Raw genomic sequence first — 13,907 nt, 5'->3', positions numbered from 1 at the left:
ATACTATGGAGTATTATGCCTCCATCAGAAAGGATGAATACCCAACTTTTGTAGCAGCATGGATGGGACTGGAAGAGATTATGCTGAATGAAGAAAGGCAGAGAGAGTCAATTATCATATGCTTTCACTTATTTGTGGAGCATAACAAATATCATGGAGGACAAGGGGTCTTAGAGAGGAGAAGGGAGTTGGGGGGAATTGGAAGGGGAGGTGAATCATGAGAGATTATGGACTCTGAAAAACAACTGAGGGGTTTGAAGTGGCAGGGGGGTGGGAGCTTGGGGTACCAGGTGGTGGGTATTATAGAGGGCACAGATTGCATGGAGCACTGGGTTGGTGAAAAAAATAATGAATACTGTTTTTCTGAAAATAAATAAATTAATTTAATTTAAAAAAACATTGTTAAAATGTTTATACTGGAGACAAGATGGCGGAGAAGTAGGAGGAGGCTCCCTTTCAACCTGGACCCTAAAGTGAGCTGATTACTTCTATTGAACTCCACTCACCGACAAAATCAGCCTGAGACCCGAATTATACACGTCTGGATCTCTACCGGAGCAGAAGACGCCAGTGGGCAGGTAAAGCGGAGTGGGAAAGTCGGACTGATATTGGAAGATAAACAAAAGGGGGAGGGTGCTACCAGAGGTGACCCACTGGAAAGTAATATCCCAATACGAGAGTGCCCTGCATCTGGGGACCAGCATTATCTCAGAAGTATGGTAGAAAGCACTCAAGAAGAGCAAAGGATCACTGGGGAGAAATTGCAGGAATCGGGGTGTTAGGGTCAGGGGCTTAAGTCCCCAGACCCAGGACAGCCACCCCTGGTGCAGAGCCAGAAAGAGTGCAGCAGAGAAACCAGGTCTTGGTCCCTGAACCACCAGCAAGCTCGCCTGAGAGCGTGTGGCGCCCAGCTCCCATGAGGGGCTGGGAGCCTCGCCAGCCAACAGAAGCACAGCCTTTTTGCAGTTCCCATGCAAGTGCCCTGCCATGCCATCAGAGTCCGAGTTATGCCCTGCGCCCTCCCCAGAGAGAGGTGGCACAGGCACCAGCCTGGTGCTCTCGGACCTGGAAAGACCAGGCACTCCCAGCTTGTGCCAGTGGGAAAATCTCAGTGTGCGATTGCTGCTTGGAACTTCTCTGGCAGTCTGGAGCTGCCCAGACAGCCTCCACTGCTGTGGTTTTGGGTACAAGCAAAAAATCTTGAGTCCCCAGGGACCGCGACTGGGAACCTGCTCTGCCAGTGTTGAAGGGGGGATTTATTTGGGCTCTGCAGCCAGATTGAGGCTTCTCTCTGAGACAGAGGTCAGGGTACAGTTTGCTTTCCTCTAAACCTACAAAAACCATCAAAAGCCCTCAAGGCAAGAGAGAAAAACAAAAGTGAAGAAATATAAAAACCTCCAGAGAACAAAAGCCTGAAAAAACCAGTTTCCTAAGAGCCCACCCCCTTGAGGGGGGTGGGAGGACTTAACTCAGAGAACATCATTGACTGAAAACCCACGTGGCAGGCCCCTCTCCCAGAAAACCAACTGGGAAAGGAAAAAAAAAAGACAACAAGAGAACAACCACAACTACTTCATAGGACAATTTTTATTATTAATTTCTTCCCACTATCCTGGCTCATTTTTTTAAAGATAATTTTTTATTATTATATAGAAAATTTTTTAACCTATTTACTGTCACAGTGAGATGTCCAGTACATCAAATTCCATAATAACCTTCTAACCTGAACTTTTTGATACATACACCTGTGTTTTCCTTTTGCATTTCTGTTTTTTAAATTTATTTTTTTAAATTTTAGTTTAGTTTAGTCTAGTTTATTCCTTTTTTTAATTTTTATTTTCTAATATTCATATAGAATTAAACTCCAAGGTAATCCCCTTTCCCCAATCAATGCCACCCCTATAGATAAAACAATTCCTAATCCCCCTTTATCTTAGGAAAGTGGAGTCTTTAACAAATATATCAAGATACATCCGGAAAAAAACAACAACAAAAATAAAAAACAAAAAACAAAAAACCTTCCTCACCACACTGAGAATTTACAACCACTCTACAATCTTTTTCTTCCACCAGTATTTCTGTGTTTTTTTTTATTTATATATTTGACAGAGAGAGATCACAAGTAGGCAGATAGGCAGGCAGAGAGAGAGAGAGGAGGAAGCAGGCTCCCTGCTGAGCAGAGAGCCTGATGCGGGGCTCGATCCCAGGACCCTGAGATCATGACCTGAGCTGAAGGCAGCGGCTTAACCCACTGAGCCACCCAGGCGCCCCTATTTCTGTGTTTTTGTGTTTGTCCTGATAGTATATAAATCTTACACTCGGGGTTCTTTCTGATGAGGTTATTTCTTTATTTGCATATATATATGCAAATATATATATATATTTTTTTCTCTCTTCTCATATACATTTATCAGTCTTTTTGTTTGTCTGTTTTTGTTTGTAAACTTCATAAATCTTACCTTGGAACCCATTTGGGCTGAAACTTCTCTTTTATCTCACCTTTCATTGTTGTCTCTCTCCCTCTCTCGTTTTCTTTTCCTTTTCTTTTTCCTCTCATTTGGGTGGGTAACTCTGATTGATTAGAAGCGTTCCAGGGTGCACCTTGACTGCACCACTGTCGATACATCCAGCTACACCCATTCAGCCATCTCTCACCAAAATGACTAGGAGGAGGAATGCCCAACAGAAGAAAAATACAAAAAATGGACCTTCTGCAACAGAGCTAATGGCTATCAACATAGATAATGTGTCAGAAAGAGAATTCAGGCTAACAATTATCCAAGCAATAGCTAGGTTGGAGAAAGCCATGAGTGACCAAAAGGAATTGATTAGAGCCGAACTTAAAACGACCAGAGATCACGTTTTCAATATTAGGGAAGAGCTGAAAACTACCAGGGATGAGCTTCACAATGCTCTCAATGTGTTCCCCTCTAATCTAAATTCTCTCAAAGCTAGAGTAACTGAGACAGAAGATAGAATTAGTGATCTGGAGAATGAACAGATTGAGAAAAAGTATCAGGAGGAAGCCTTAAACAAACAGCTTAGAGCCATGAAAACAGAACCACGGAAATAAATGATGCCATGAAATGTTCCAATGTCAGAATTATTAGAATCCCTGAAGGAGAGGAGAAAGAAAGAAGTCTAGAAGATATAGTGGAACAAGTTCTTCATGAAAATTTTCCGAATCTCGTGAATGGAACCAGCATTCCTGTATTAGAGGCCGAACGGTTTTCCCCCAAGATTACAGATTCTCAAAAGTCCTCGAGACACCTAGTAGTAAGAATGAAGAAATATAATTGTAGGCAGAACCTCTTGAAAGTAGCTAGGACAAAGAAGATCCTTACGTACAGAGGAAAGCCCATCAGAATAATGTCAGACCTCTAAACAGACACCTGGCAAGCCAGAGAGGGCTGGCAAGATATATTCAGGGCATTGAATGAGAAGAACATGCAGCCAAGAATACTTTACCCAGCAAGACTGACATTCAAAATGGATGGAGAGATAAAGAGTTTCCAAGACCGGCAAGACTTAAAAAACTATGCAACCACCAAGCCGACACAGCAGGAAATATTAAGGGGGTTCTATAAAAGAGGAAAAAACCCCAGAGTAGTATGAACAGAAATATAGAGACCATCTACAGAAAGAAAGACTTCAAAGGTAACACGATGTCAATAAAAACATATCTATCAATAATCATCCTAAATGTGAATGGCCTAAATGTGCACATAAAATGGCACAGGGTTGCAGACTGGATTAAATGGCAAGACCCATCCATATGTTGTCTACAAGAGACCCATTTTGAACCTGAAGATACACCCAGACTGAAAGTGAAGGGATGGAGAAGCATCTTTCATGCCAATGGGCCTCAAAAGAAGGCCGGGGGGGTAGCGATTCTCATATCAGATAAATTAGATTTTAAACTAAAGGCTGTAGTCAGAGATACAGAAGGACACTACATAATCCTTAAAGGGACTATCCATCAAGATGATCTAACAATTGTAAATATCTATGCTCCCAATATGGAAGCATCCAATTACATAAGAAAACTGTTAATCAAGATAAAGAGTCATATTGATATGAATACACTCATCATTGGAGATCTTAACATGCCTCTCTCAGAAATAGACAGATCATTGAAGCAGAAAATCAATAAAGAAACAAGAGCATTGAATGACACACTGGACCAGATGGACCTTATAAATATATACAGAACATTCCACCCTAAAACAACAAAATATTCATTCTTCTCAAGTCCACATGGAGCTTTCTCAAGAATAGACCACATACTGAGTCACAAAACAGTACTCAACCGATACCAAAAGACTGAGATTATTCCCTGCACATCCTCAGATCATAATGCTTTGAAACTGGAGTTCAATCACAAGGAAAAGTTCAGAAGGAACTCAAACACCTGGAAGCTAAAGACCACCTTGCTTAAGAATGCTTGGATCAACCAGGAGATCAAAGAAGAACTGAAATAATGCATGGAAACCAATGAGAATGAAGACACTTCGATCCAAAACCTATGGGATACAGCAAAGGCGGTCCTAAGGGGGTAATACATAGCCATCCAAGCATCCCACAAACAAACAAACAAACAAACAAAACTGAAAAATCCAGAACACAGCAGCTGTCTTTACACCTTAAAGAACTGGAGAATCAACAACAAAACAAACCAACTCCACACACAAGAAGGGAAATAATCAGGATTAGAGCTGAGATCAATGAGGTAGAAACCAGAGATACAGTAGAACATATCAGTGAAACTAGAAGCTGGTTTTTTGAAAGAATCAATAAGATCGATAAACCATTGGCCACACTAATCCAAAAGAAAAGAGAGAAAGCTCAAATTCATAAAATTATGAATGAAAAGGGAGAGATCACAACGAACACCAAGGAAATAGAAACAACTATCAGAAGTTATCAACAGTTATATGCCAATAAGCTAAGCAACCTAGATGAAATGGATGCATTCCTGGAAAACTATAAACTCCCAAAATTGAACCAGGAAGAAACTGACAATCTGAAGACCAATATCTAGTAATGAGGTTGAAGTGGTGATCAAAAACCTCCCAAAAAACAAGAACCCAGGCCCTGATGGATTCATTTGGGAATTCTATGAAACATTCAAAGAAGAAATAACACCTATTCTCCTGAAACTGTTTCAAAAAATTGAAGCAGAGAGAGATCGACAAGATGGCGGGGAAGTAGGAGGAGATGGCTTTTCAACCTGTACCCCAAAGTGAGCTGATTACCTACCAAAGAACTCCAATCACCCATGAAATTAGCCTGAGATCAGTATTATACACGTCTGGATCTCTACAGGGGCAGAAGACACCAGTGGGCAGGTAACGCGGAGTGGGAATGGGGGACTGATATCAGAAGATACACAAAAGGGGGAGGGAGCCACCAGAGGCGACCAGTTGGAAAGTAATACCCCAATAGGAGCGAGAGTGCCCGGCATCTGGGGACCAGCATTAACTTGGAGACTGGTGGAAAGCACTCCAAAAGAGCTAAGCATCTCCGGGGCGGGGGGGGGGGGGGGGGGAATTGTGGGAATCGGGATGGCTAGCGACAGGGGCTTAAGTCCCTGGTCCCAGGCAGCCTCCCCTGGTGCTGAGCCAGAGAGAGTGCAGCCGAGAAACCAGGTCTTGGTCCCTAAGCCGCCAGAGCACCTGAGAATGCATGGGTTCTGGCTCCCGTGAGGGGATGGGAGCCACGCTGGATGGCAGAATGCGTGAGTCCTGCTATAGAGCCTGACATACTCCCCTGAGAGAGGTATAAAGGCCCAGCCAGTGCCCTTTCATACGAGGCATTGTTTCAGAGCCTGCACCAAACTCTCCCCTGAGAGAGGTGCATGAAGGCCCAACCTGGTGCTCTCGGATCTGCACCTTGTTCTCAGAGCCTGAAACCTGCGCATGAACCTCAGCCTCCCCTGAAATTGGTGCATGCAAGCCGGGCGCTCTTAGACCCAGAAAGACCAGGCACTCCCAGCCCGGGCCAGCAGGAATATCTCAGTGTGTGATTGCTGCTTGGAACCTCTCTGGTGGTCTGGAGCTTCCCAGACAGCCGCCACTTCCTTGGCTTTGGGTACCCCAGGGACAGCGACTTGAAACCTGCTCTTCCAGTGGCCCATGGGGAACTTATTTAGACTCTGCAGCCAGACTGAGGCTTCTCTCTGAGAGGGAGATCAGGGTGTGGTTTGTTTTCCTCTAAAACTACAAAAACCATCAAAAGCAGTCAAAGTGAGAAAAAAAGTGAATAAACATAAAAACCTCCAGAGAACAAAAGTCTGAAAAAAAAACCAAAAACAGTTTCCTCAGAGCCCACCACCTTGAGGGGGGCGTGAGAACTTAACACAGGGAACATCACTGACTGACAACCCACGTGGCAGGCCCCTCCCCCAGAAAACAAACCAAGAAAGAAAAAAAAAAAGAGAGAGAGAGAAAAATAAAAAAGGACTACAAGAGTACAACCACTACTTCATAGGAAAAGTGTTCTTTTTCATTCATCCCCACTATTCTGGTTCATTTATATATATATATGTAATTTTATTAACCTATTTACCATCACAGCGAGCTGTCCAGTACATCAAATTCCATAATAACTTTCTAACCTGAACTTTTTGATACATACACCTATGTTTTCATTTTGCATTTCTATTTTTTTATTCCTACTTTTTTTTATATTTTAGTTTAGTTTAGTTTTTTTCCTTTTTATTTTTATTTTCTATTATTCATATAGAGTTAAACTTCAAAGTAGTCCCCTTTCCCCAAACAATACTACCCCTATAGGTAACTAATTTTTAATACCCCTTTATCTTAGGAAAGTTGAGTCCTTTAACAAAGATATCAAGATACATCCAGGAAGAATTAAAACAAACTTCCTCGCACACACTGAGAATTTATAACCACTCTCCAATCTTTATCTTCCACCAGTGTTTCTGTGTTTTTGTGTTTGTCCTGAGAGTATATAAATCTTACACATGGGGTTCTTTTTGACGAGGTTCTTCCTTTTTTTGTATATATATATTTTTTTTTTCTCTTGTCATATACTTTTATCAGTCTTTTTGTTTGTCTACTTCATAAATCTTACCTTGGGGCCCATTTGGGCTGAACTTTCTCTTTAATCTTCCCTTTCTTTCCTGTCTCTCTCTCTATCTCTTTTTTTGTTTTTGTTTTTGTTTTTCTTTTCTTTTGTCTCTCATTTGGGTGGGGAATCCTGATTGTTCAGAAGTGTTCCAGGGTGCACCTTGACTGCACCATGGTTGATACATCCAGCTACATCTGTTCAGTCATCTCTCACCAAAATGACTAGGAGGAGGAATGCCCAACAGAAGAAAAATACAGGGGATGGACCTCCTGCACTAGAGCTAATGGCTATCAACATAGACAATATGTTGGAAAAAGAATTCAGGTTAACAATAATCCAGGCAATAGCTAGTTTGGAGAAAGGCATGGATGACCAAACATAATTGATTAGGGCCAAGCTGAAAGCGATGAGACATGATGTTCACAATATTAGGGGCGGAGCTTAAAGCTACCAGGGAGAAGGTCCACAATGCTCTCAATGAGTTCCAATCTAATCTAAACTCTCTCAAAGCTAGGGTAACTGAGACAGAAGATAGAATTAGTGATCTGGAGGACAAACAGATAGAGAGAAAGGATCAGGAGGAAGCCTGGAACAAACAGCTTAGAAATCACAAAAACAGAATCAGGGAAATAAATGATGCCATGAAATGTTCCAACCTCAGAAGTACTGGAATCCCTGAAGGGGAGAAGAAAGAAAGATCTAGAAGATATAGTGGAACAAGTCCTTCAAGAAAATTTTCCCAATCTCGCGAATGGAACCAGAATTCATGTACTGGAGGCTAAATGGTCTCCACCCAAGAGTATACATTCCAAAAAAAAAAAAAAAAAAAAAACCCACCACGACACCTGATAGTCAAATTGAGGAATTATAATTGTAGGTATAATCTCCTGGAAGTTGCTAGGGCAAAGAGGCTCCTTACTTACATAGGAAAGCCCATCAATATAACATCAGACCTGTCCACAGAAGCCTGGCAAGCCAGAAAAGGCTGGCAAGATATATTCAGGGAACTAAATGAGAAGAACATGCAGCCAAGAATACTTTATCCATCAAGACTGACATTCAGAATGGATGGAGATATAAAAAGTTTCCAAGACCGGCAAGACTTAAAAGACTAGGCTCTCACCAAGCTGACACTGCAGGAAATATTAAGGAGAGCTCTATAAAAGAGTAAAAATCCTAAGAATATCACGGAAGAGAAATATAGAGACAATCTACAGAAAGAAAGACTTCAAAGGTAACTCGATGTCAATAAAAACGTATCTATCAATAATCAATCTCAATGCGAATGGCCTAAATGCGCCCATAAAACAGCACAGGGTTGCAGATTGGATAAAACGACAGAACCCATCCATATGTTCTCTACAAGAGACCCATTTTGAACCTAAAGATACACCCAGACTGAAAGTGAAGGGACGGAGAAGCATCTTTCATGCCAATGGGCCTCAAAAGAAGGCCGGGGTAGCGATTCTCATATCAGATAAATTAGATTTTAAACTAAAGGCTGTAGTCAGAGATACAGAAGGACACTACATAATTCTTAAAGGGACAATCCACCAAGATGATCTAACAATTGTAAATATCTATGCCTCTAATATGGAAGCATCCAATTACATAAGAAAACTGTTAATCAAGATAAAGAGTCATATTGATATGAATACACTAATCATAGGAGATCTTAACATGCCTCTCTCAGAAATAGACAGATCATTGAAGCAGAAAATCAATAAAGAAACAAGAGCATTGAATGACACATTGGAACAGATGGATCTCATAGATATATTCAGAACATTCCACCCTAAAACAAAAGAATACTCATTCTTCTCAAGAGCACAGGGAACCTTCTCAAGAATAGACCACATGCTGGGTCATAAATCAGGACTAAACTGATATCAAAAGACTGAGATTTTTCCCTGCATATTCTCAGATCATAATGCTTTGAAACTGGAGCTTAATCACAAGGAAAAGTACAGAAGGAACTCAAACACCTGGAAGCTAAAGACCATCTTGCTTAAGAATGCTTGGATCAACCAGGAGATCAAAGAAGAACTGAAACAAATGGAAACCAAAGAGAATAAAGACACTTCAATCCAAACCCTATGGGATACAACAAAGGCGGTTCTAAGGGGGAAATACATAGACATCCAAGCCTCCCTCAAAATTTTGAAAAATCCAGAATACACCAGATGTCTATACACCTTAAAGAACTGGAGAATCAACAAAAAAATCAAACCAACTCCACACATAAGAAGAGAAATCATCAAGATTAGAGCTGAGATCAATGAGGTAGAAACCAAAGATACAGTAGAACGTATCAATGAAACTAGAAGTTGGTTTTTTTTTTTTTGAAAGAATCAATAAGATCAATAAGGCACTGGCCACACTAATCCAAAAGAAAAGAGAGAAAGCCCAAATTCACAAAATTATAAATGAAAACGGAGAAATCACAACTAACAACGAGGAAGTAGAAACAATCATCAGAAGTTATTATCAATAGTTATATGCCAATAAGCTTAGCAACCTTGATGAAATGGATGCATTCTTGGAAAACTATAAACTTCCAAAATTGAACCAGGAAGAGATCGACAACCTGAATCGACCGATATCTAGTAACGAGATATAAGCAGTGATCAAAAACCTCCCAAGAAACAAGAGCCCAAGACCTGATGGATTGCTTGGGGAATTCTACCAAACTTTCAAAGAAGAAATAACATCTATTCTCCTGAAGCTGTTTCAAAAAATTGAAGCAGAAGGAAAACTTCCAGACTCTTTCTATGAAGCCAGAATTACCCTGATCCCCAAACCAGGCAAAAACCCTACCAAAATGGATAATTTCAGACCAATATCACTGATGAATATGGATGCTAAGATTCTCAACAAGATCCTTGCAAACAGGGTCAAACAGCACATTAAAAAGATTATCTACCATGACCAGGTGGGATTCATCCCTGGGCTACAAGGATGGTTCAACATTCATAAATCAATCAATGTCATTGAAAAAATTAATATGAGAAGAACCACATGGTCCTCTCAATCAATGCAGAAAAAGCACTTGAAAAAATCCAGCATCCATTCGTGATTAAAACGCTGCAAAGTATAGGGATAGAGGGAACATTCCTGAACTTCATCATAACTATCTATGAAAGACCCACAGAAAATATCATCCTCAATGGGAAAAAGCTTGCAGCCTTCCCGTTGAGATCAGGATCACGACAAGGATGCCCACTCTCACCAGTCTTGTTCAACATAGTATTAGAAGTCCTAGCAACAGCAATCAGACAACAAAGAAAAATAAAAGGTATCCAAATTGGCACTGAAGAAGTCAAACTCTCTCTCTTTGCAGATGACATGATTCTTTATATGTAAAACCCAAAAGACTCCACCCCCAACTACTAGAACTCATACAGCAATTCAGCAACGTGGCAGGATACAAAGTCAATGTATCCTGTATCCACAGAAATCAGTGGCTTTTTTATGCACTAATAATGAAAATACAGAAAGGGAAATCAGAGAATCATTCCATTTACTATAGCACTAAGAACCATAAGATACCTGGGAATAATCCTAAACAAAGAGATAAATGTTCTGTACTCAAGGAACTACAGAATTCTCATGAAAAAAATTGAAGAAGACCCTGAAAGATGATAGACCATTCCATGCTCTTGGATCGGAAGAATAAACATTGTTACAATGTCGATAATGCGTGGAGCAATCTATACTTTTAATGCTATTCCAATCAAAATTCCACCAGTATTTTTCAAAGAGCTGGAGCAAATAATCCAAAAAATTTGTATGGAATCAGAAGAGATCCCGAATCACTAAGGAAATTTTGAAAAACAAAAATAAAAATGAGGGGAATGACAATACCTGATTTCAAGGTTTACTACAAAAGCTGTGATCACCAAGACACCATGGAACTCGCATAAAAACAGACACACAGACCGGTGGAACAGAGTAGAGAGCCCAGATATGGACCCTGAACTATATGGTCAAAAAATCTTCGACAAAACAGGAAAAAATATACAGTGGGAAAAAGTCGGTCTCTTAAATAAATGGTGCTGGGAACAATAGGCAGCTATATGTAGAAAAATGAAACTCGACCATTCTCTTACACCGTACACAAAGATAAACTCAAAATGGATAAAAGACCTCAATGTGAGGCAGGAATCCATCAGAATCCTAGAGAAGAACATAGGCAGAAATCTCTTTGAGATCAGCCACAGCAACTTCTTTCAAGATATGTCTCCAAAGGCAAGGGAAACAAAAGTGAAAATGAACTTTTGGGGCTTCATCAAAATCAAAAGCTTCTGCACAGCAAAGGAAACAGTCAAGAAAACAAAGAGGTAACCCACGGAATGGGAGAAGATATTTGCACATGACAGTACAGTCAAAAGGTTGATGTCCAGGATCTATAAATAACTCCTCAAACTCAACACACACAAAACAGACAATCATATCAAAAAATGGGTAGAAGATATAACAAGACACTTCTCCAATGAAGATGTACAAATGGCTATCAGACACATGAAAAATGTTCATCATCACTAGCAAATTAATACCACATTGAGATATCACCTTACACCAGTTAGAATGGCCAAAATTAGCAAGACAGGAAACAATATGTGTTGGAGGGGATGTGGAGGAAGGTGAACCCTCTTCCACTATTGGTTGGAATGCAAGTTGGTGCAGCCTCTTTGGAGATCAGTGTGGAGATTTCTGAAGAAATAAAAAAATAGAACTTCTCTATGACCCTGCAATTGCACTCCTGGTTATATACCCCAAAGATACAGATGTCGTGAAAAGAAGGGCCATCTGTACCCCAATGATTATAGCAGCAATGGCCATGGTCACCAAACTGTGGATAGAAACAAGATGCCCTTCAATGGACGAATGGATAAGGAAGATGTGGTCCATATACACTATGGAGCATTATGCCTCCATCAGAAAAGACGAATACCCAACTTTGGTAGCAACATGGATGGGACTGGAAGAGATAATGCTGAGTGAAATAAGTGAAGCAGAGAGAGTCATTTATCATATGGTTTCACTTATTTGTGGAGCATTACAAATAGCATGGAGGACATGGGGAGATAGAAAAAGGGAGTTGAGGGAAATTGGAAGGGGAGGTGAACCATGAGAGACTATAGACTCTGAAAAAACATCTGAAGGGTTTGAAGTGGAAGGGGGTGGGACGTTGGGGTACCAGGTGGTGGGTATTATAGAGGGCACGGATTGCATGGAGCACTGGGTGTGGTGAAAAAAGTAATAAATACTGTTATGCTGAAAATAAATTAATTAATTAAAAAACTGAGGGTTTTGAAGGGGTGGGGGTTGGGAGGTTGGGGTACCAGGTGGTGGGTATAATAAAGGGCATGGATTGCATGGAGCGCTGGGTGTGGTACAAAAACAATGAATACCGTTATGCTGAAAATAAATTAATAAAATTTAAAAAAAACCATCTTGTGGGAAAAAATATCTATACTGCCTAGTGCAATCGATCCTTTTAATGCCATTTGGATGAAAATTCCACCGGTATCATTCAAAGACCTGGAGCAAACACATGCCTAAAATTTGTGTGGAATCAGAAAAGACCCCGTATTGCTAAGAAATGCCAAAAGAAAAATAAAACTGGGAGCATAATGTTGCCTGATTTCAAGGGTTACTATGATGATGTGATCACCAAGGCAGCATGGGACTGGCATAAAAACAGACACATAGACCACTAGAACGGTGTAGAGAGTTCAGATAGGGATCATCAGCACTATGGTCAAATAGTCTTCAAGAAATCAGGAAAAAAATATACAGTGGAAAAATGACAGTCTCTTCAATAAATGGTGCTTGGAAAACTGGGCAGCTATATGTAAAAGAATGAAAGTCGACCATCCTCTTACACCATACACAAAGATAAACTCATAATGGATAAAAGACTTCAATGTGAGACAGGAATCCATCAGAATCCTAGAGGAGAACATAGACATTAACCTCTTCAACACTGGCCATAACAACTTCTTTCAAGGTATGTCTCAAAGACAAAGAAAACAGAAGTGAAGATGAACTTTGGGGACTTCATCAGGATCAAATACTTCTGTACAGCAAAGGAAACTGTCAATGAAACAAAGAGGCAACCCACAGATTGCGAGAAGATATTTGCAAATGACAGTACAGACAAAAGGTTGATATCTAGGATCTATAAAGAACTCCTCAAACTCAACACACACAAAACAGACAATCATATAAAAAATTGGACAGAAGATAGGAACAGACACCTCTCCAATGAAGACATAGAAATGGCTATCAGACACATGAATAAGTGTTCATCATCACTAGCCAACAGGGAAATTGAAATTAAAACCACATTGATAGCACCTTACACCAGTTAGAATGGCCAAAATTAGCAAGACAGGAAACATGTGTTGGGGAGGATGTGAAAGGGGAAACCTCTTACACTGCTGTCCGGAATACAAGTTGGTACAGGCACTTTGGAGAAAAGAATGGAGATTCCTCAAGAAATTAAAAACAGAGCTTCCCAATGACCTTGCAATTGCACTACTTGGTATTTACCACAAAGATACAGATGTAGTGAAAAGAAGGGCCATCTGTACCCTAATATTTAGAACAGCAATAGCCATGGTCGCCAAACTGTGGATAGAACCAAGATGCTCTTCAAAGGACAAAAGGATAAGGAAGATGTGGGCCATATACACTATGGAGTATTATGCCTCCATCAGAAGGAATGAATACCCTACTTTTGTAGCAACATGGATGGGACTAGAAGAGATTCTACTGAGTGAAATAAGTCAAGCAGAGAGTGTCAATTA

The sequence above is a fragment of the Mustela putorius genome, unplaced genomic scaffold (genome assembly GCF_011764305.1).
Source record: "Mustela putorius furo isolate JIRA1106 unplaced genomic scaffold, ASM1176430v1.1 tig00004033_pilon_pilon_pilon, whole genome shotgun sequence".
Lineage (NCBI taxonomy): Eukaryota > Metazoa > Chordata > Mammalia > Carnivora > Mustelidae > Mustela > Mustela putorius.
Note: the sequence above shows the minus strand (reverse complement) of the source record.